Source organism: Struthio camelus, chromosome 3 (assembly GCF_040807025.1).
Source record: "Struthio camelus isolate bStrCam1 chromosome 3, bStrCam1.hap1, whole genome shotgun sequence".
NCBI classification, from domain to species: Eukaryota; Metazoa; Chordata; class Aves; order Struthioniformes; family Struthionidae; genus Struthio; species Struthio camelus.
The window spans coordinates 107122672-107143782 of record NC_090944.1 but is presented as its reverse complement, the minus strand read 5'-3'; the positions used below and the strand labels follow the sequence as shown (position 1 = coordinate 107143782).

Below are 21111 nucleotides of genomic sequence, written 5' to 3'. Positions count from 1 at the left end.
TCAGCAAAGTAACCTGAAAAATGTTATTTCCACCATTGCATATTTATTCCCTCCAAGGTCTATTTGCTCCTTTTTATATAAGCAAAAGGAAGCTTGTATTTTACTGTGAGTTCAAAGTAGGTCCTCACAATGAAGCCATGTTATTGCTCCTTATGGAAAAAGGAGTTGCTTTATTGATAATATTTTTGACAAAAATAGAAAAGAATTTGTAAATCACGCAAAGCTCAGCTTTACCAAGCTGTCTGGCAAAAATGTTTCTAGCTCACCTTAGTAGGTGTCACCTAGATGCACATTATACTTGCAAAATATTTTTCATACCTTTAGTTGTTGTTGAACTCACCTACTTTGGTTGCCCTGATAAAATATATTATTATATTATAATAATGTATTATAAAGCATGTAATTATACAATATAAATTACTTATCTTTATTTGGAAGATTTGCAGAAAAAATAATCAATATTTGAAGAATTTTGAGTCAGAAATATTCCCGTGAATATTTCCCATTCAATTATTTGTTGTGCTGGTGATGTGAGCCACAAAAAAGAGACTACACCTCCCATGATGCACTATCGTTGGGAAAGAGACACTGATCAGCTGACATTTATCATTGCACTGCATTGTGGATGCTGTAGTCATGATTTGGAGCCCAGCTCATGGGGGAGGGAGAAATCCTGACGGAGGGAGAAATCCTGACGGAGCTCTCAAATCCACAGTCCATAGGAATGATTCTGCCAGAGCCAGCTCAAAACATGCCAGTTTTCTGGCAAACATTGTGTGAAGAATACATTTGCTACAGTGAAACCATTTTTAGTTCAGGTAGGTGAAAACCTTTTGTGGGCTACTATCTGTTATGACGCCTTCTGAAAAGTTGTGCATAGATTGAGTTGGACTAGTTGCTGCCTACTAAATGCTGAAGCTATGCCATATCTCAGTCATGAACGAGACAGAGAGTTGCTAAAGAGCTGCTAGCATGCCTCTGTACAGTGAAGACTACCGGTCATAAGGAGTCTTGGCTTTCAGTCACTTGATGTGGCTGACTTGGGTAGGATATCTTCAGGATTTGTGACCTAATAAGCTAACGTCTTGCAAATTTTTGTACAATGTGCATGCACAGCACGTTGTACAAGTGCATATGGGAAAATGAAATAAACTGAATTAATAAATGTCCTGTTACAAGTGCCACTCTGGGGAGATTTAAAGCAGAGGCTTAGAGGAGAAGCTGTCTATATTTTGAGCTTCTTGAACTATCTAGTCCTGATAATGGAAACGGTTAGCAACAAATGTCAGCATCTGTTCTTTCAGTGGGAGCGACAGCATATTATCTTTTTGCACCCTTGGTGTTATTACAAATGGACCACTGCATGACATTTATAGATGGAAGGCCCAATTTCTTGCTGAGCTTCAATGCTGTTAATGTCCAAAATGTGAGAAACTGACCTTTAAAATGTCTGAGTGAGTGGGCTTTAGGAAAACACAGGTAGAGTGGGAGATAAGTCCAAGTTCTGAGTTTCACTGACAAAAAGTAAATAAGAAATTTCCGGTTAATTTTACCTGAAACTTCACTCTGAGTTTTTCCTAATATCACAGGCTAAGTCACTTGCTAAGATTTAATCTCTTCCTAGGGTTCCTTTCATTAAGACATTTCTATGTTTTCAATTCTAAATTTGGATTCCCCCTGTTAAAAGACTGCTCTCATTTTCCTTGCACCTCTGTAGAGTAAACCCGATTTCACTGCCAAGGAGGGAACTATAATTAACCAGTAGATTCCTGATGTGACCCATCAGGGCTCATTCCGGCAGAACAAATTCCACAAGGATACTTGAACCCACTTTTTCTTTCCCTCTAATAGTCCTTTTATCTGACTTCCCCTTCAGCATAGCTACAGTCCATTCATCAATCCATCTATCTGTTGTTTCATCTCATCCATCTGTCCTTCAGGTCTATCCATTTGGTACATCCATGTATTAGTCATTCATAACTAGCCATCCGTCAAATTCTTCCCATCTATGTATCAGTCAATTTTTTCTATATGCTTTGTCCAATTACTCTCCTACTTAATATATTGATGTTCATGCATAGTAAACTGTTTTATCTTTATACTTTACACATAATTATGTACATTTCTTCATGATTAACAGCAACAGATATTTAGAGTATTGCCTAAGCTAAGGGAAGAAAGGAAAACAGAAAGATGGATTATTTCTAGACGCAAAAATAGAAATGCTTATAGCAGTGAGAACTGACCACACAGGTATCCAGTCCCTGCTCAGGTTGAAATGGTAGGCCTTTCTTTATCGTGTTCTTTTCATAGTTCTTAGGATTTTGCCTCTGGACAAACCACTTTGCAGCACAGCAGAAGAAAAGCAGAATTTACGTCAGTATAAAACTGTTGTGTTGTTTTGTTCTACAGTGTAATGGGCACCCATATGTATGTGATAGGGGATTACAGTAAAAAAAAGTTCTGGTTGTGGAAGAAGATCAAAACAGGCAGACTGGCATACTGCATGCTTGAGGATGGGCAGGCCATAGCAGAACACAGAAAGGTCTCCCTGGACAGCACAGTTTGGATTTTACATTTTATAGGATCTCAAGTAAAGCTGTGGAGATAACAATGAATTTCTGCACAGCACTGCAAAGCAGTGACCTTCCATGTGGCCCTGCAAATCAGTCCATTTTTTCTATGTGTAGCTTGAGTAGCGGGAATTGATTTGAAAAAAATGGAGAAAATACAAATTTAGACAAAAGAAATTATGATAAGATTGGAAGCTAAAAATGATGTGTTATCGCCTAATGCATTCACAATAGCAATATAAATGATGGAGCTCACTATATGAGAAGATGAAGGGATTAGAACAAATAGCCCGAAACAATGGAAGGAAAAGTTTAAGGCTGATAGCAGCAAAAGATTCTTGAACTGAATTCTTACAGCACAGAGCCACTGGAATTAGATGGAGTGTTAAGAGAGGGGAAGAATTGACCTACTTAACTGTGAAAGAAATTGGACAGTAATGAGAAACACACGTAGGAGGAAAGCTTTGGGTGTTTTAGATGCACTGATGGAAGAGCTTTATAGCCCTTCACGCTCCAGGTTTTCATGAGTGTGATGTACAGGTCTGTGGGGGTCCAACAGAAGTGTTATTTGGGAATTCATGTGAGCCCAAGTGGAGCACAGAGTGGAGCAATCTGCATCAAGCATTGCATGTCTCAGACTGGTGTACTCTGTGGCTAGCAAAAGCAGAGAGAAGACATGGCTGTGCCTGAGATGCAGCAGACTTTCAGACCATATCCAATAGGTTGATGAGGGTTTTAGCAACACATTTCCCCCTTTTTTTTTTAATTGCTCCTTTCCTGCTAGCAACAGTTATCTTGCCAGGTTTTCTTTCTCTCTCTGTCTTTCTCTGAAGTCATTTGTCTGTGCAATGTGTTATACTCTCCCATAGGTAGAGAGAGGGTTGAGAATTCCTACTGGATTCAGGAGCTGGTCTGAGTCCTTGGATTTGGGAAACTGTTCCATTAACATGCTGGCTTCATTTTTGGGCACGATCTGGCGTGTACTAGCCCTTCCACATGCACATCTCTCTTGTCCTGGTGTCAAAGGAAACCTCAGGCACTGGGGACAGAGAGAGCCTGGGCATGGACATGCCTGGTCGTAGCATGGATGAAGCTGTACCTTAGAACACAGCATAGATCTTGCCTGACTTCAGACATCTGTCTATTGATGTACTGGTTGCGCTAAGTTCCCATATAACCGCAGAAAAAAAAGATACCCTTCTAGAGTGTGATTCATCTCACCTGAATATAGATGCCAGAAATAGGATGAACAGATCCAGCCCTGAAATTTTTTCTCTTCTTTGATTGTGGACAGGGGCTGGTATAGTGCAGGGGTACATGATAAGCTTTGTCACGTGCACCATACATGTTCTAAGTTCAGCAAGACAAATCACACTGCCAGAGTCAGAGTTCCCTTGCGGGCCGTTCCTGGTGGAGTTCCTCTGTGATCTTCGGATTCATTGCAGCTTACTCCTCGGGTTAGAGTCTGGCTAGCAGACCCCGTCTCTGAATATTAGCAGGACCAGTCCATGAAAAGAAGGAGCTATAGGCTGGGGCAGACATATTCTAAGGTAAGAAACTCCGGGAGGGACGGGGCGAGGAAGAAGGGAAGACATAGACTGGAATGCGCTTACCCTAAAAGGAGCTAATCAGAATGAATTGTCACTTACTTTCTGCCTAACTCAATATAAAAATGTGGTCCTGAAAAATGAGGACGGCTGAATGAGCCTACTGGCTTTTTTATCCCTTCACAGCCATCTTTCAGTGCTTGTATCCCAGGTGGAAGAATGGCTGAATTCCAGCCTTTCCCAGTTAAAATTAGAAGGTAGTGTCACAGTGTGAATCAGGAAAAGTGCTCAGGGTTATTGAGCTGCTCTGAACTGACAGTGCAGGATATTTGTTTGTCACCATTTCTAAGCATTTCTTTTTTGGCTTATTTGCTCTAAGGCTTCTGGTGCATTTGGACATTTGACTATGTAGGAAGTCTTGTATGGCTGTTAATTAGCATTCAGAAGAAATACTTCAGTCTATGCATATTATTTGTGCAGGTTAAGTATTCCTGATAAGACTTCTCAAATCAGACAAGCTGAATTTAACTTAATTAGAACTATGAATACTCATGAAGAAGGTAAAAGGGAGCTTGCCCAAGCTTTTGTACCATGAAAATGAGGAGAAGAAGGGGCATGAAGGGTAAGCGTGTGGGAGGGAAAAATCACCCCCAATCATAAAACAAAGAAGATAAGAAGAGAGAGATGTCATGAAATGCTTGCAGCTATTTCTGTGCTCTTTCACTGTAGCAATGAATGGGGAATGCAAACCTTTGCAGGCTTTGTAGAGTAATCTTCACCTAAGGAGTACTCTAAGGAGCTCATTGGGTTATTTCTAGAAGCAGAAGAAAGGACATAAGTGGACAGAAATATTTTAATTGCTAGTACCTCCAGGCACCTGTGAATACATAGCTGCAAAATCTGCTATGTCATTGTGGTCAACCCTTTGGACGTCTTCTCCTTTTCCTAAAATGAACGGCAGCAAAACATTTTAAATGGGACCATGTTTCATTCTGACATGCTGTTTCATCAGCATCAAAATGTTCCTTGAAAATATGTCAATTCTGATGAAATTTTCATTGGAAAAGAGCTGAAACAAATCACTTCAGCTGTCTTATTTTGTTTTGGTAATGTCAAAACATTTTGTTTTGACAATGTAAAAACATTTCGTTTTGACTGCACCATTTTGATTAATTGATTTTTGTTATATACATATTAATTTTTTATATTGCATTTATACAAGATTCTAAATGGTATATGGTATTGAAGATTGAAGGTTATGCTATAATGCTTTCACATTAACAAAATGAAGTATTTTGATATAATTAAATGAAACGTTTCAACACCAGCCAACCAAAACAATTTGATGCTACCCAAATAAAATATTTTGATAGTTCCAAATGCCTTAGAAATTTGTATATCTGTCAGAAATATGGATATAATGCAGTTTTGTTCCAGTTCAAGAGGAAAACAATTTTTTTAAATTGAATTTTCTTTCACCCCAGAATTTCCATGTCTCCTACTTCTAGAAATCAGATGTATCAAGTGTCAAACTGTTTCCTCCTTTGAGATATGCCTCCACTTTCCATTTAATATCCATATATTTATGGGGTGAATAGGTGATGCAGAAGATACTAAGTTTAGAAATTAGCAATAAAGTGTCTGAGTGCGTGCTGCTGTATGCACATTAGTTCATCAGTTATAAGCGTATGACCTCTACTGTCCTATACATAGGCAGAGGTCCACTGAAGCAAACCAATTTGCTACAAGTGAGCATAGGATGCAGTAGCCAATCTATTCTTTCTGATACGGTCTGTTTCCAGCTGTATCAAAAAACAATGCAAAGAAGATATGGAATTGAAATAGTTACACACACTGATACGACCAAAACCAGAAATAATCATGGGAGACTGATGAATGAAGTACACAGGGGAAAATGGAAAATGTGCTCATGTACCAGTATTTTTCAGCAGCTTTTTCTCTTTTTCAGTTTTCTTTGAGGCTCTTTAGAAGTTACTTTTTATTAGTATAAGAAAATAAAGTATACAGTAATCTGACACTAGCCTTTAATCATACACATAATCCAAGTTCTAGACCAGTTCTCACACTGTTATGTTTACCACAGGGTATGCAGAATTAGGATTAACACAAATAGGTTTTGAGGTACATAGACAGATTTTAAAGGCAAGGAGATGCTCTCCTGAAAAACACAGAATAAGGAAGCTTATCTGACAGAGTCGCTGTCTGGTTGCCCTACGTCTAGAGCTTTGTGTGAAGGTTCAACAGTCAGAACAAAATACAGAAAATAATGAATACATATTCAATTTCTTGTGTCAATACTCAGAAATGTTATAAAAATCCTCTAAAAATGTAAAATGTAGGCATTTCTGAACAAACTCTGCAAACGTTCAAAGAATGGAAAGTAATCTTTGCAACAACGTTTACTTAATTCTTTTCTGAAGTTAAAAGTTTGCTTGAATATTTTATCAAGAGTGCACATTTTGAAAATATGTGACCAATCTTCATATAAAATCACCATAATGATACTCAAAATGTAATTCTGTAATAGCGTAAAGGTAGTTCTCCCTGACCTCCAGAGACAGACAGTTTTGTGTCCTGAAGCACGAAACTGAAAGCTCTTGTGATATTTTCCTGGATAACGGTTAGCAGATGCTAATCCTATACATATACCTGCCGAATTCTTTCTTCAAATTTACAAAGCTTTTTACCTTACTGAGAGAAATAACACTGCAAAACTGAGAGTTGCATAATAAGCAGATTATTTTTACTGATTGCTGTGTTGGAAAATAATGCTCTTTGTCTGTTGTAATCTGCTGCCTTTAAATGTTGTTGAGGACTCCCCTTGCATTGCATGAATGCGCTGGCCTTCCTTATGTGCGACATAGTTATATACCTCTGTGTTATCTCCTCAGCTCCATCTCATGCCCAGGAGACATTTGATTATTCACTTAACCATCAAATATCATAAAATGTTCTAAGACATAAGATGCTGTGAAAGGAAATTTCTGCAATGATTTTGCTTTTACTAAGCTGAATGGGTGGATATCTGCCTGTGTATGTTGTCTATTGCTGCTTGCTAAACCTTCAAAAGGTAAAACTTTTCTTGCCACTCTATCTGTTTTCCTCTTTCTACTTTCCATTGCAGAAACATTCTCTCTGATTTCAAATGATCCCTTAAGGCACATGGGGCTTTCTTTTTGGACAGAGATTCTCTTTAACTCCCAGATGTTTACATTTCAGATTCCATCAATGCATGAGTTGCATCAATTAAAAGAAGGGAATAAAGAAGATGCAAGGAAAGCTGACAGAATATAAAACACCAGCCCTAGGCACAATTCCACTGAAGTTAATAGAAATTTGGTCATTGACTTGCAGCCCTCCAAAAGATGATGTTTTCACTGTAGAGAGCATGACCTGTGATACATGCCCTGGTTGGCAAGGAGGTGGTTAATCCTTCACCTCTGACGACAGACGGTTTGCAGCTGCTTTGGATGATTATAGGAGGCAGGTAAGGCGACCTGTAGAGAATTAACTAGCAGCCCTACTCCCTCTATAAAAGATGAATAACAGTATGAAAAGCTTGGCTGTTTAGAGTCATGTTGTGGTGAGAGGGTTAGCATCTATCTTGACAATAGGGGAAAAAGCAAAACAGTGAGGGATTTGTGGTAAGCAATGATATGCTCTTACAATAGGGTTTTTTTTTTAATCCTGAAATAGGAAAGTTTAAAGTTTGTTAACTTATTTTCACTGTTTCAGTGAGGAAAAGTGTGTTTGTGTTGGGGAGAGGCAAGAGTCCTGCGTCTTCTAAAGAAGAAAACTTTGTAGTATACCTATTGCCCTGCAAAAAATACAGCAGAAATAACATACTGCTGTGGAAGGTGATTAAAATGGAATGCTAGTGGATTTAAAAAAACCTCATAGATGACTTTCCTTTAGGAGAAGGAAGAATGGAGATGCTTAGGTGAAAAGGTAGGAGAAATGCACTGACTTCCAGCTGAAAAAGGGCTAGTGAGTTGGGTTAGCAGACAGCTTATTTCTACCCGCACCTCTTATGAGTAAGCGTCTTGCTGGGCTTTGTTAGACTAAGCAGACTGTTGTTGTGTGTGATCTTTGCTTAGAGGCACATAGAGAAGAATCTGATAAAATATTGTGCTCTAAACCTATTGTGTCTGACCCTTTTTTGTGTGCTTTCAAAGCTCTTTACCTGGGTGGCTGGTTTTGGCTGTGCTGCAGCAGGCCTCGGCTAAATCTGAGCCTCTGACCTGAGAGTTCTCCTGGATTAACTATGCACTCAAAACAGCCTGTGAGGTAGGATTTCATTTTAGGTGTTTAAAGCTCGGGTTAACAAGGTTAGGAGGCGTAAGCTCACGGGGGAGCAGTACTGAATTTGTAGGCAAGATCTGCAGTGAACTTTTTTTGCAGGTTGCAAAGAAAGCAGGGGCCATAGGCAGATAAATGTAGGCATTTGCTTTTAAAAGTCTCTTCTCTGTGCAAATAATGCTACCTGAGCAATAAGGACAAAGAAAGTGGGATGTACCTGTACTGAGTTTCATCCTGCTTTTAACTATTCTACCCTGATAGAGGAGGGAACACAAGGCAGGGAGAAATCACTTCTACTGCTGTTACCAAAATTCTTCTCAGATATGCATTTGAAAGTATAAATTTTGATACCTTTAGGCCTTTCCCGGCACTAAGCAGTTCATGTATCTTGCCATAACTGGGGTATGGCACACTTGTTCAGATTAGTAGTGCAGTGTCGGTAAAAAGGGCATGATACTTGCTTCTAGCCCTTGGGGTTTGGTATGTGATGCACTCTGAGGGGATTTTTTTTAACATACTGGGGTATTTTACAGGAGGGACTGAGGACTCTGGTTTGCTCTCTGTGCAATGAACTATTGGTAAAGGAAAGCTTGCCTACAGGAGGAGTAATGAGGTTCTGTTTGAGGCAGAAGGTAGGGGATGTTCCAGTCTGGGCTCAGCTAGAAGCAACGTAGCACAATTGGTTCTTCTTCCTCCTGTGTCATCTGTGCTCTGCTCGTGAGGTGGCACAGACATGTGTTCCCCTCTTTTCCTCATGCTTTGTTCCTCCCTGTCTCACCCCTTGCAGTGTGTTTGGGTCCATTCCCTGCCTTTTGGCCCTGCCACTGAGCAAAGCTCCCTATCAGGCCCTCTTCCTTGGGACACTGGAGCACAGTACAGGCATAAGCATGCTACTGCTTTGCTCTGAGGTGCAAGTAGTCCTGTGTTGCAAATAGGTTTGCAAAATTGCATCCACATCAGAACAAATGCAATGTGTGGCTGTCTTGTTTGATTTTAGTGGTGTCATGGCAAGTTCCTGTGTAGGAGAAGCCTTTGAGCATTCTGTTTAGTGATATAAACATTTCTTATGAACCTCTTCTGTTGTGTTGAAAAACAAACTTGAACAGATTAGTTGCTTTGTGTGGCTGAGAGGTTAATCCTGCTCTGCATAGGTCTGGGGTTTTATGGGAAGTTTTTTTTTGTTTGTGCAGAAATCGATTAAGAGACAAAAGAAAATCCTCTGAAATACTTAGCTGTAAAGACCCAGATTTTGGGGGGAAAAAAGGGGGGGGGGGGAAGTGTTCCCATCTTCAAGGGGAGTTTCTTGTCCCTATATCCCAAATTGTAGGCTTGTAAAGGGGCTAAATTGTTTTAATGATATTTCTTGGCGTGATAGTGGAAATATTAAACCCATATCCTAGAGTATAAGAATTAACACTATGACTAATCACCTGTAAATACTTTAAATTGGGAAGACTGAATTGGGTAGGAGCCTATAGAAATCCACTGGGAGTACAACATGGTCTGTCCACTGGGTGTCATTCTTGACCCACATCTGGATTAGCTTTCAGCCCTATGTTCTCCTGAAGCAGAACAGCAATTGGAAGCTGAACTTCTGCATACTTTAACAATTCTGTCCTTGTCGTTTCCTGTGGACTATATCGACAGGAGGCATTTGCAGCTCTGTTTTGCTAGAAAATCTTAGCAATAAGTGCTATTTTGTGCCACAGAATCAACTATCTTAATCTTGTTTGTGTCCTCTATAACTCCACACAGAGCTGCTTAGAAGAAGCAAAGGTCCCTTCAAAGTTTTCAGTTCTTGACTGCTTATAGAAAGAACAAGTATCTGCAAGTGCTGTTGCATTTGAAGTTATATCAAAATTATCTTTACAAGAACTAACCTCAAGTCTGTGATCCACACCCAAACCAACTTCAGTATTCTCTGCTTTGGGGAAGATGATTATTTTGCTATAGTATAAGAAATTATTTTTGTTGATCTCTAGTTTGTTTTAACTACCATGCTTATTTAGTTCAGGAGCACTTTCCTCTGAAATTACATTTAACTTCATTGACTAAAGTAAAAATATTACTATATCATGCACTTTTTCTTTACTCTTGGGTATGAATGAGTCAGTAATTTTTTTGTCTTCTCTTCAGAATAAAAGCCCAAGCACTGTAAACAGCTATAGCTCTTTTGCTAAAGAGCATGAGACTGCTGCACTGAAATAAGAGCAAAATGTGCAGTGTTTCCTCCTTGCACAATTAGGCAGTGAGGAAAAACAATTCCTCACTTTTCTGGTGACACAGAGCAATGTTTGCATCTTCAGCAGCCTAAAACAAATGAGTTCTCAATGCCATCTGAAGGTTGGTGGCAGGAAGAAAGACTCTGAATTGGAGCTTAATCTTCAGTTCCTGTTGGGATGAGCCACATTGAAGCACATGGGAGGGATTCTGCTTTTCAGCCTTGCAGGTGCTCAGAAGGACAGGAGTCCTAGCAGGCTGGGACAAAGATGCTGTGAAGGTTTTCACATAAGTTCAAAATAACTTTCCCCCACAAAAAAATGAAGGGTGCAGGATATAGGGTGATGGGGTGAGGATTTCTTGACAGGTAATTTTAGGATTATTTGATATGTTCCCATGACAGGCTGACTACAGACCTTCAAGCTTAAATAACTAGAGGAGTGAAACAGCGCTGAGTTATGTGAGGACTTCACATTCTGACAGAGTAATGGGGATACTAGGAGGAGTCCCAACTTCATCCAAAAGTCACCCCTTCACCTCCTGCACTTCACAAGGGTTTCTGTTAAAGATGGGCACCTACAAAATCGTCTGGGACTGGGAGCTACACGCACTTCGTGTGGATCCATATGGTGTTTGGCACGCAGTAATGTGTGAGAAAACAAGAAACTAATGAAAATGTCAACTTAAAATTTCAGATGTAGTAAAGGAAGGCTGATGGGTGATTTTCTTTTGTTTTGGTTCAGATTGATTCCTCTTTGCTCAGGCTATTTTACTGCTCTTATGTTAGCCAGATAAGAAAGGAGAGGAAGTATTACTATGGGAAAATCCTGCTGTTTTTGCAGGAAAACAGGTTGTGATTTCTTGCATTTGATGAAACTGATACTTTTTCTTCTGACCTTGACAATATCTCTTCCGATTAGAGTCCAGCGGCATGGAAATGGCCTTTACTAGCTGTTGCTGATGTCGAATAAAGATAAAAGTTGAGAATATCGAAAGAAGGGGGAACGACAGGTAACACTGTGGGGGAGGGGGAATGCTAAACAAACTGGCCTCTGAGCATAAAAGTTTGCCCTTAGAGTGATGCCTTAAAAGAGGTAGGGATGGGAAACCTTGTTGTTTTTTTCAAATATAATTTTCACACAATGTTACCCAGAGAAATACAGAAATACATAGCAGCAACATATTGTTTTATTTTCTCTGAGGATGCACTTGGGAAAAAAAAGGAAGCAGAAGGAGGGGGGGGGAAGGAGCACATCTGACTTAACTTTGAATCCAGCACAGAAATATTTTGTGTCTGTTTTCTTCTTTGAAAAGATTGTAACTATATATGTCTACATATTGAGGAAATTAATTTTTTGAGGAATGAGTTCAGAGTACAAGACTTTAAAATGTCTGGGTTTTTTATATGCTATGCTCTGTTTCCCTGTTCATCAAGTTCTGGTTTTTGTAGCAAAGATGCAATAAGTAATGTGACTAGCACCTGTCTCTGTAGTCTTTCCTTTCCTCCTACAATACCCCTCTAGAAACTTAAGAATATAATTTAGAAACATCCTCAGCATTTTCAATTTAATATCTGGCGTAAAAGGAAGGATAAGTTATCCAGTCTTAACAATGCAGTATTTTTAAGCTTTGTATAATGAGACCTTGGCCAAATAGCATATTTTGAGAGCTTTGTGAGGGAGAGTGTTCTTTTTACCTTCTTCACCTGGGAAATATTCTCTACTTAACTAGCTGATTCTCAACTCTTACATACCAGCACTCATTTTGACAATAATGCTTCATCCTTCTATCTAAGGGTTTGAAAGCACCTTAAAGTGTGCATGAGTAAATTTCACTTTTTTTAAGGGAGTAATTTATTGTCTGTGTCTGAGAAGTGAAGCAGAGTCATGCCATTTTTTAAAGCATATTTTTTTCCTAGAGGGCAATAGACATCCTATGCCTCCTGGATCACATGGGTTAGATATTACCTGGAAACAAAAAAAATGAAAACCCAACTGGTTATTAGTGTATAGAAGATTTAGCTAACTATGCTTTTGATGACTAGAATATTGAGTTCACTTACACTTCAAAATATCAGACTTTGATGTTATTTTCCATTGACTCACATCCTTCACATACATAGTATTCATGTGTCTGAATTTCCATCAGACTGAAATGAATGTGTACCTGCAGATTGTAGACAGGTACCTGATTGTACAGATCTCTTGCAGATGTAAAAAACTGATGAAAATGATGCTGCTTTTACTATGAAAGGTTCAAAAGTGTGAGCCTCTTAAAGGCTCAGACAAAATTCAATCGAAACCTTTGGCCTGATTCTTCGCTGCCTTGCAATGGTGCAACCTCATTGACCTCTTACCTACTGTATTAACGCAAGGGGAACTCACAGCCTCATCTAGTGCCCCTGTCCTCTACCATAACAATGCTTCCTGAGCAAGACTAAAGGAGAGACACTAAAACTTGCCTAGATCTAGCTTGTCATAATTTTTTCTCTCCCTCAATTGGCTGAGTTTTATGATTTTTTTCCATACTTTCAGCCAGAAGTTGCTTATGTTTCAAAATCTCAATTAATAGGGTGTTGGTTTTTGTCTGTATTGCAGCTGGCATCCCAGTGAATTTGCCTGCAGTTAACTTGGTGGCCTGCTTTCCTCTGAACTGTATGTCATTGGTAACAACAAGTGACAATCTTGCCATTCCAACAACTTGATAAATCAACCAGGCTTCAAAATAAGTCAGTTTCACCTGTCATAAACATGGCAGGCTTTTTGATTTAAATCCCCAGAATCAAATGTTTCTGACAGAGATCTCAAAGCGCAGAGCTGGCAGGTGCTTGGGGCAGGTCAGACTTCTGCTAGCGCAGACATTTGTAGTGCGGTGGTGTGGAGGTGTGAAGTGGCAGCTTTCCTCCCACTCTCCCGGGCTGTATTTGACTTGCCTTTTGTACGGCTTTTAGAATAAATCAGCTCTTGGCGAGCTCAATCATTTCATGTTAAATGACTTATTGTAACCAACTGCCACATGTAATGCTCACCTCAGGGACCCTCAGTAAAATGAGTAAGTTTCTTGAGGCTGTCTTTAGCAGCAATCAAAACCTCTAAGGTGGCTCCATCTGAGTTCAGTTTAAGATACTGCACAGTAAAAATGAATGGAATGGGCCATTTCTTACAACTGCAATGGCCTGTTGCTGCTGTATGATGGGGAGATGCTTCTCTATACGGGTACCTTGGTGGGCTTAGAGTCAAAGAGACAAATTCTGTCCTCTTACAACTCTGGAGAGGACCGATATGCAGTCACAGACTTCATAGCCATTGGGAATGCCGCTGTAAGTACTGCTGGCAGCTTCAGGACCCTTTCTGCTGTTTGTATTTAAAACAAGGAGTCAATCTTCATTGAAAGCTATTTTATTATTTTAGGGGAATCAGTGTTAACTATGCAAATAAGTATTAAGGTACCTTAGCATAGCTGTATCTGTTCTTATTTCACCTTATCAAGTAAATGATTGCAGTCCTCATAAAGAAACACAACTCCACTGGTAATGTTTCTAAGAGTCCTCAAGGCTTTGTTCTGATCTTATACTCACTTTGAGATTTGATATTAAGAGAGTGACAGCAATTCCTGTTCTATTTTAGAGTGAGGAGAAGAGTCAGTGCAATTTCTCTTGTACATCTAAAAGATTGCTATATGACTCTGATCCAGTTATACTGAGCTTTCTTTATAAACTATTGAGACAAATGGATACTTCCAGATCATGAGTCAGGTGCCTATTTTGGGATGTCTCAAGCCACATGAACACTTCAAGCTTCTGCTAGCACAGCTGTGTTGTTCAAGGCTGGAAAGAAAGATCCCAGGCTGATTTAGTTATATTAATATGCGTTCTATTGTTGATCTAGCTATACTAACAAACCTATGTTTTTCCTATTGTAATAGATGACCTTACCATGCTATTACAAAAGTGTACACTTTTGCAGGAATGCTCTTCTGTGTGCTGATAGTAATGCACTCTCAGGGTTGGCTTTGAAATAGCAATACAGTGTACTAAAATGTCATTACAAAAGTGTAACTAGGGAGAACCTTGATTCCTTCAGGCAGTGAAATTCGTCTGTTCCTTTCTTTTTTAACTTTCTGTTTCTGCCATGAGAAACAGGATTAATATGGGGAGAAATGAACTGGAAGCATCTTGAGCAAGTAGTATTTTGCTTTTGTCCTGGCTGCAGCAATTTTCATTTGCTTTTGGTGAACGTTTGTGTGAGAGAAATGTTATGCTTACCTGAAGTAGAATTGACATTCTTTCCATTTAAAAGATGAAAGCATGATCATGTTATGTTTTTCATAAATATCTGGTAAATTTTTAATGAAAACATAAGTTGATAAACATCTAGGGTTGTTTCCAAAGAGCTTTATAGGGATGCTTAAAATTTGTCAGAATTCTAGAACCTTAATAGAATTATTTCCATAAAATAACATTCCCATTTTGATCAGCTCTCAGAGAAAATGAATTTCAAACCCAAAGCAGAAATGTATTTCTAGTAGAAGTTCACTGTACAATATTGGAGAATGTTGAATCATCAGGGAGCAGGAAAAAATACCATTGGGTTTATATGGCCAGTCACCACAGGTGGTGCCATACATATTAAGACAATTTTTAAACAAATCTCTAAGCTGAAAATTTTTAATTAAAAATAATCTCCAAAAGACTTGTCAACAGTGAAGCACAGAAGTATAGAATGGGAAAAGGCCTCAAGAGACCAAAATGGCTCTCTGCTTTACCTCACATCAAGCATACTGAGAACATCCCTACTGGATATTTGTCCAACCCATTCTTACAAAGCTCCAAGGAAATATCTCTTGCGGTTTTCCCTAGACAGCCTATTCCCATGCTTCATTTAGGTTCAATTTTTCCTTAGTATCTAACTGAAATAACCTTTTTTTCTTAAAGTAAAATTTCTTCAAATATCTCCACTTTCTCTACCCTCACTGGCTGTGGGGATCTATTGATTATTCTACTTTTTATAGCAACTATTTTTAAAATGAGAGAATGTTATTATGTCTCTTTTTAGTCTTTTTCTTAGCTTACACAACACAATTCATTTCCCTTTAGTCTTTTCTCATAGGTTATACCTGTTCATCTTATCATTCTTTTTGCTTTTCTCTTTATGCTCATTTCATTTTAGCTTTCTCAAAATGTGCCATCCAAAGCTGGCTGTAGTTGTCTGTGCCTTGGTACCACCCTGAAGTGAACTGGAATAATGACTGGCTTCTAGTGGGTTTCCAGTTTCTTGATACCATTTTTATTTTTTGATACTGTCTTTCAAAGGGCTTGCATTTTTGTCCAATTTGCTTTTTACACAATTTTTGTAAGCATACTTGTTCCAGTCAATTAAAACCGTTAAGAAAACGAAGGCCAAGCCAAATGTCTGTGGGATAACATTTCAAAATCCTTTCCAGTTTGACCACAATCCAACAGTAATTCTTGACTGCTGTTTTGTAATCATTTGAGAACACATTTCCCTATTATCCTTGTGAGACTGGCTCCTAAATGTTTGGCCTGGTGTGAAGGTCTGGATGATAGACTCACTTGAACATTGGTGCCTTCTTTGGACACTGGAGATTTACTTGTGTTGCATGCTCTTCCAGTTAATAGAGCAAGGATATCAGGACATGTTTGTGTTTTTTAATAGGTCTTGATCTGTTGCCAAAAAATGTTTTCCTTTCAATCTTAATTAAGTTTGGGTTCAGCTTCACTTTGTGGGTCTGGCTTGATTTTTATCCAATGGGTTCTACAAGAGTTCCCAAACAATAACATGCATTTCCCCAAGACTGTGATTCATAGGTAGTTGGAAGGACAGAAGGATATATGATAAGGCATATAAGTCAGGAAAATCATGAGTATATTTGTACTTAATGCAAAAAACCCCACTCTATTTAAATAAAAAGGAAACAAAAGAAAGCAATGAAGACCTGTCATAACTTTGAAACAATGAATATATTTTCTGCCTTCTGTTAGAACATCTTACCTCTACTCTAGATGCCTTTGACACAAGTGCCTAACATACCTGATGAGCTTCACTCTATCTCATAGAATTTTCTTATATTGAAAAAACATGTTGCTGGTGTTGTAAGAATCTTCCTTTTGTCTCAGAAAAACAAATTGGCAATTGAAGAGGATAAATTCATCAGTATGGATTTCAAATCACAATTCTAACTCTTTTCTTTCTAATTTCCTTTTCTGATGTTGGCCTTACTTCTTGTTTTATCTAGGCCTGGGACACCTTGTGTGGGAAATTTCATCCAAGCTGTGAGAACGTTTTTGTGATGGATTTGCATAAATAAGCTTGCTTCCAGGTCTACTTTCTCCACAGCTAGTTCTCCTACTTCTGCTGTTATCTCTAACTTTCAGCAGATCTTGAAGTTTCTGCTAGGCATAGTCTAAAAGCCTTGCAGGATTGGAGGCTTCCTTGAATAGCACAAAGAAATGTGGGAAGGTGAAAGCAAAGCCTTCTGGTGTCCCAAAGACTGGGAAGGATCTGGACATTCAGAATTTGAAAAGAGTATTAGAGGAGAAATGCAGTAGTGAGAAGGGTGAAAAAGAAAGACCAATAGTCTTATCTGATGGGATTTTGTTTAAAGTACTTCTCTGTGCATTAGTAGAGATCTATGAGCAGTCTCTGAAAGCATAAACGTGCCTGTTCTGTATGGATGCAACACCACATAGAAATGCCATCTCTAACAGCAGTATGACCATCCTAATGCAGTTATAGAGATTCTGGCTCCAAAGAGAGTTCATTTGATGCTGACTTCAAGAACTTAGCTGTACAGTATGTCATACAGCATGGGCAGGCTGTCAGAAGGGCCACATGGGAGAAGAACAAAGTGTCATCTGGGGGAGCAAAGTAAGGGAAAAGGTTCATGGGTAAGGATGTAATGCAGAGAGAAGGAAAGTACTCAAAGTGCATGCTTAAACTTTATATTCATTCCCATGATTCATTCTTGGAGGCTTTTATTAGTTCCTTTAAACTCCACCAAAAGTTATCTACATAGGGGAAACTCATTCCTGTGCAAGGACTCTGTGCCACTACAGGAAGAGAAGTTACTTGGTTTTACTTGTGTTTTGTTTTTTATAATCTATAGCAAAACAAATTGCCCACTCTATTAAAATCAAATTGCATTATGTATTTTTAATATACATCTATATGTGGTTACATTTATAAATGCATGCTTGTGTATATGGACCTATATAGATCTATATGCCTCTTTTAATGATATGTCCTAATCTGTGCTGTATTGTTTTAAAAAGCTTTTGTACTGCTTGAGATGAAAGTTGTTGTGTAAATCTAGGGTATTTTTATTATTTTTTTCAAAGCAAACAACATGAAATGTAAGGTATTGACCTTTCAAAGGTATGCCTTGAAGTCTGTAGAATTTGAAGGGGGTAGGGAAGAAGTTTCTTTCAAGTTGTTCCAGGTAAAATAATTCCTTTCAAGAGTGAGAAAAGTATTACTAATTCCACAATTACTCTATATTGTATTAGGACAATAAAAGAGTAAGTCCAACATTTGTCTGGTTCAAAATTACAGGTGCTTAATTTTAAAAAAATTGGCCTTTTTTAAAGTGGAAACTAAAATTTTCCTAAGAATTGCAAATAATTTAAACTGCTGCCACAAAGTCATTACAGAAGGGAGATTAAGTACTTCTGGGGACAATGCATTTTAAAAATGACTTTAAACAAGTAAAATCACAGGATCATTTATTTAAGCGTAAGTGGGAAGAAACCAGCTCTGGTTTCCTCAAGACTTGGATAGGCATGATTTTGTTCTGCTAGATGTTTGTGGAAACTACTGGCATTGCAGATTCTGGTAACTGCAGGTTTCAGGTGGATTTCCTACAAAGGGGTTTTTTTACAGGAAATATTGAGCTCTCAAGCTTGATAGCTACTATTATATTGGTATTCCTGATCCTTCTCAATCTCTTTTAGCTTTTGGTGACTCAAGTCTCAAACTATGAACAACTGACTAGAGGTGGAAAAACGATTTGTTGTATTCCACATACTACAGATCAGGCTTTCTGATGGTGGAGGGGCTGGGAGAAAAAGTTTCATGTTGCACTGTGTTCTGTACTAAATGTGAGCTTATCAGTTATATTAGTAAATAGTATTTATTTTATTGGCCTCAATTTCTTCATGAGGATGTCAGACCTTTCCACCTGCTGACTGTTTATCAGTCAGCCCTGCTGACTGTTTATCAGTGAAGCTGGGTAAGAGGTGGACATCCTGTTTTTTGTGGCTCTGGTGGCTGGGTTTGTGCTATCCACAGGCCCGAACAGACTTCTCTGTAAACTAACGTGAACAGAATCACAGAATGGCCAAGGTTAGAAGGGCCCTCTGGAGATCATCTAGTCCAACTGCCCCGCTCAAGCAGGGTCCTCTACAGCATGTTGTCCAGGATCACATTCAGGTGGGTTTTGAATAACTCTAGGGAAGGAGACTCCACAACCTCTCTGGACAACCTGTTCCAGTGCTTTGTCACCCTCACAGTAAAGAAGTTTTTCCTCATATTCAGGTAGAACATCTTGTGTTTCATTTTGTAACTGTTGCCTCTTGTCCTGTTGCTGGGCATCACTGAGAAGAGTCTGGGCCCATCCTCTTGACACCCCCCCTTCAGATACTTGTACATGTTGATGAGATCCTCCCTCAGTCTTCTCTTCTCCAGGCTGAACAGGCTCAGCTCTCTCAGCCTTTCTTCTCAAAACCTTCTCTAAAATGCAGGTATCATTTGATTATTGTTTCTCTGGATTCCAGGACCCAGCCCTAATTATGAGGATACTGTGAGTAGTTTGTTATCTACAGGAAGCCAATTATTTTTTTCTGCCCTTTTGCTTTAAGCATAGCTTCCATCTCCAAGAAGGAGGTTCGTTCAACCATTCTATTTTAAGAGATGTTCCAAACCCTTTAAAACCCTTTCTACCACCACAGAAAGGTACTGTAAGGCAGGAAGAGACACAGGCATGCACAGATCTGCAGGGGTCAGTAGGCCTCATATGAGACAATAAGCTACCCCTATGGTTGTGTAAGTCCATGTAAATCATATTAAATAATTGCAAAGAGGCAGGGTGAACAATATCCTTTAAAAATGAATCTATATGAATCAGAAGGAGGAGTTACTTTACCAGCTCTAACTCTTAATAGTTGATTTGCTTTTATTCTCCAGCATAATGGGATCATATTCACTGTGATCCTATGGTACTTATCAGACCCCGATATGTTGGAAAAAATGTTTTATGTCATTTAATAAATTAGAGGCTTATATATCAGCTCAAAACTAACACCTGAGGCCATCTGAAGTGGGCTGTTTTCTGTTACATGTAGGACTGATTCCTTTTCTCACAGTGGAAATATGAATATTCAATATGCACTGCACATCAGCTAATTTTCCTGTTTAGCATTTCCAACAGTTGCATCACATTTTTAATTTTCCTCCCTTTGTAATCTTGCCTGAATAAAGGCTCTAGTAATCATTTCTCTTTTTTGCTGAAAGAGAATAACAAACCTGGCAAAAATGGAGACATTCCTTCCTCTGCTCTGCCCAATTCTATAACCAAATTCTTATTTATCTCCTTGAATGAAACTGTCATTCTCAGATGAGAGGAATATTAGAATCTAGCTATTAAATCTGACAGATCTTGTCTTCATAGCAGGACTTGAGTGTGATTCTCTTTTCTTACAATCATTCTGCACCTCAAATTGTACTAATGGCAATGATTTTTCTCCACGTGTTTTCCTGGGGGCTCCTTATGAGTGATGCAAACAATATAAGCAAGGCTTTGGGGGTTTTTTTCCCTCTGCTGAAAGAAAAGACTGCCTACAGTTGGACACAAATGTCAAAATAAGCATTCAGGCCACCCTGAGGACAGAAACTTGCCACTTTGGGGCAGATCTTCCCAAGGCTTCTGTGATAAGGATAGTTTGTAATGTCTAGCAAAGCAATTAAGAAAAAGATTAAAATGCATGAAACTGTCAGGTAAAGTAGATATGCTGATCACTGTTTCTCATAACCTTTTTTACATGTGGTAACTCAAAAGCATCCCTTGATGTTCATATAAACCAAATTTATCATAGCTGATATTAGTAGAGCTATGCACATAAATTACTGTCAACCCCATTTGAGTTTGTGAAGTGTAGTGCATGGAGTTTGGTTACCTAAGTATCTTAGGAATTGATTTATTTCTCATGCTGATTTGACATTGATTTTTGCCAAGTTGCTCCTGCCTAACACCCAGTCTGAGGTGCAATAGAAAACTGGACTCATGCAATTGTCTACTCTCTTTCCAAAGAGATAATGAGCTTGCTTTGGTAAGCAGGGGAATGGAAAAATAGCTGAATGTCAAGATGGCTTTGCTCCCAGTGTCATTTACATTGAAATTGTCCTGTAATGAATGATCTCAAAGTTTTAGATACTGGG

General features: G+C 38.8%; 1 long non-coding RNA gene across 1 annotated transcript in view; it reads left to right on the top strand.

Annotated features, from left to right (window-relative positions):
- Nucleotides 1-689: 689 nt before the first annotated feature.
- Nucleotides 690-21111, top strand: part of LOC138066827 (uncharacterized) — a 118376-nt gene continuing 97954 nt past the window's right edge. Inside the window, exon 1 of the long non-coding RNA XR_011140348.1 lies at nt 690-818. This is a non-coding gene — a long non-coding RNA (uncharacterized lncRNA). The remainder of the gene's footprint in view (nt 819-21111) is intronic.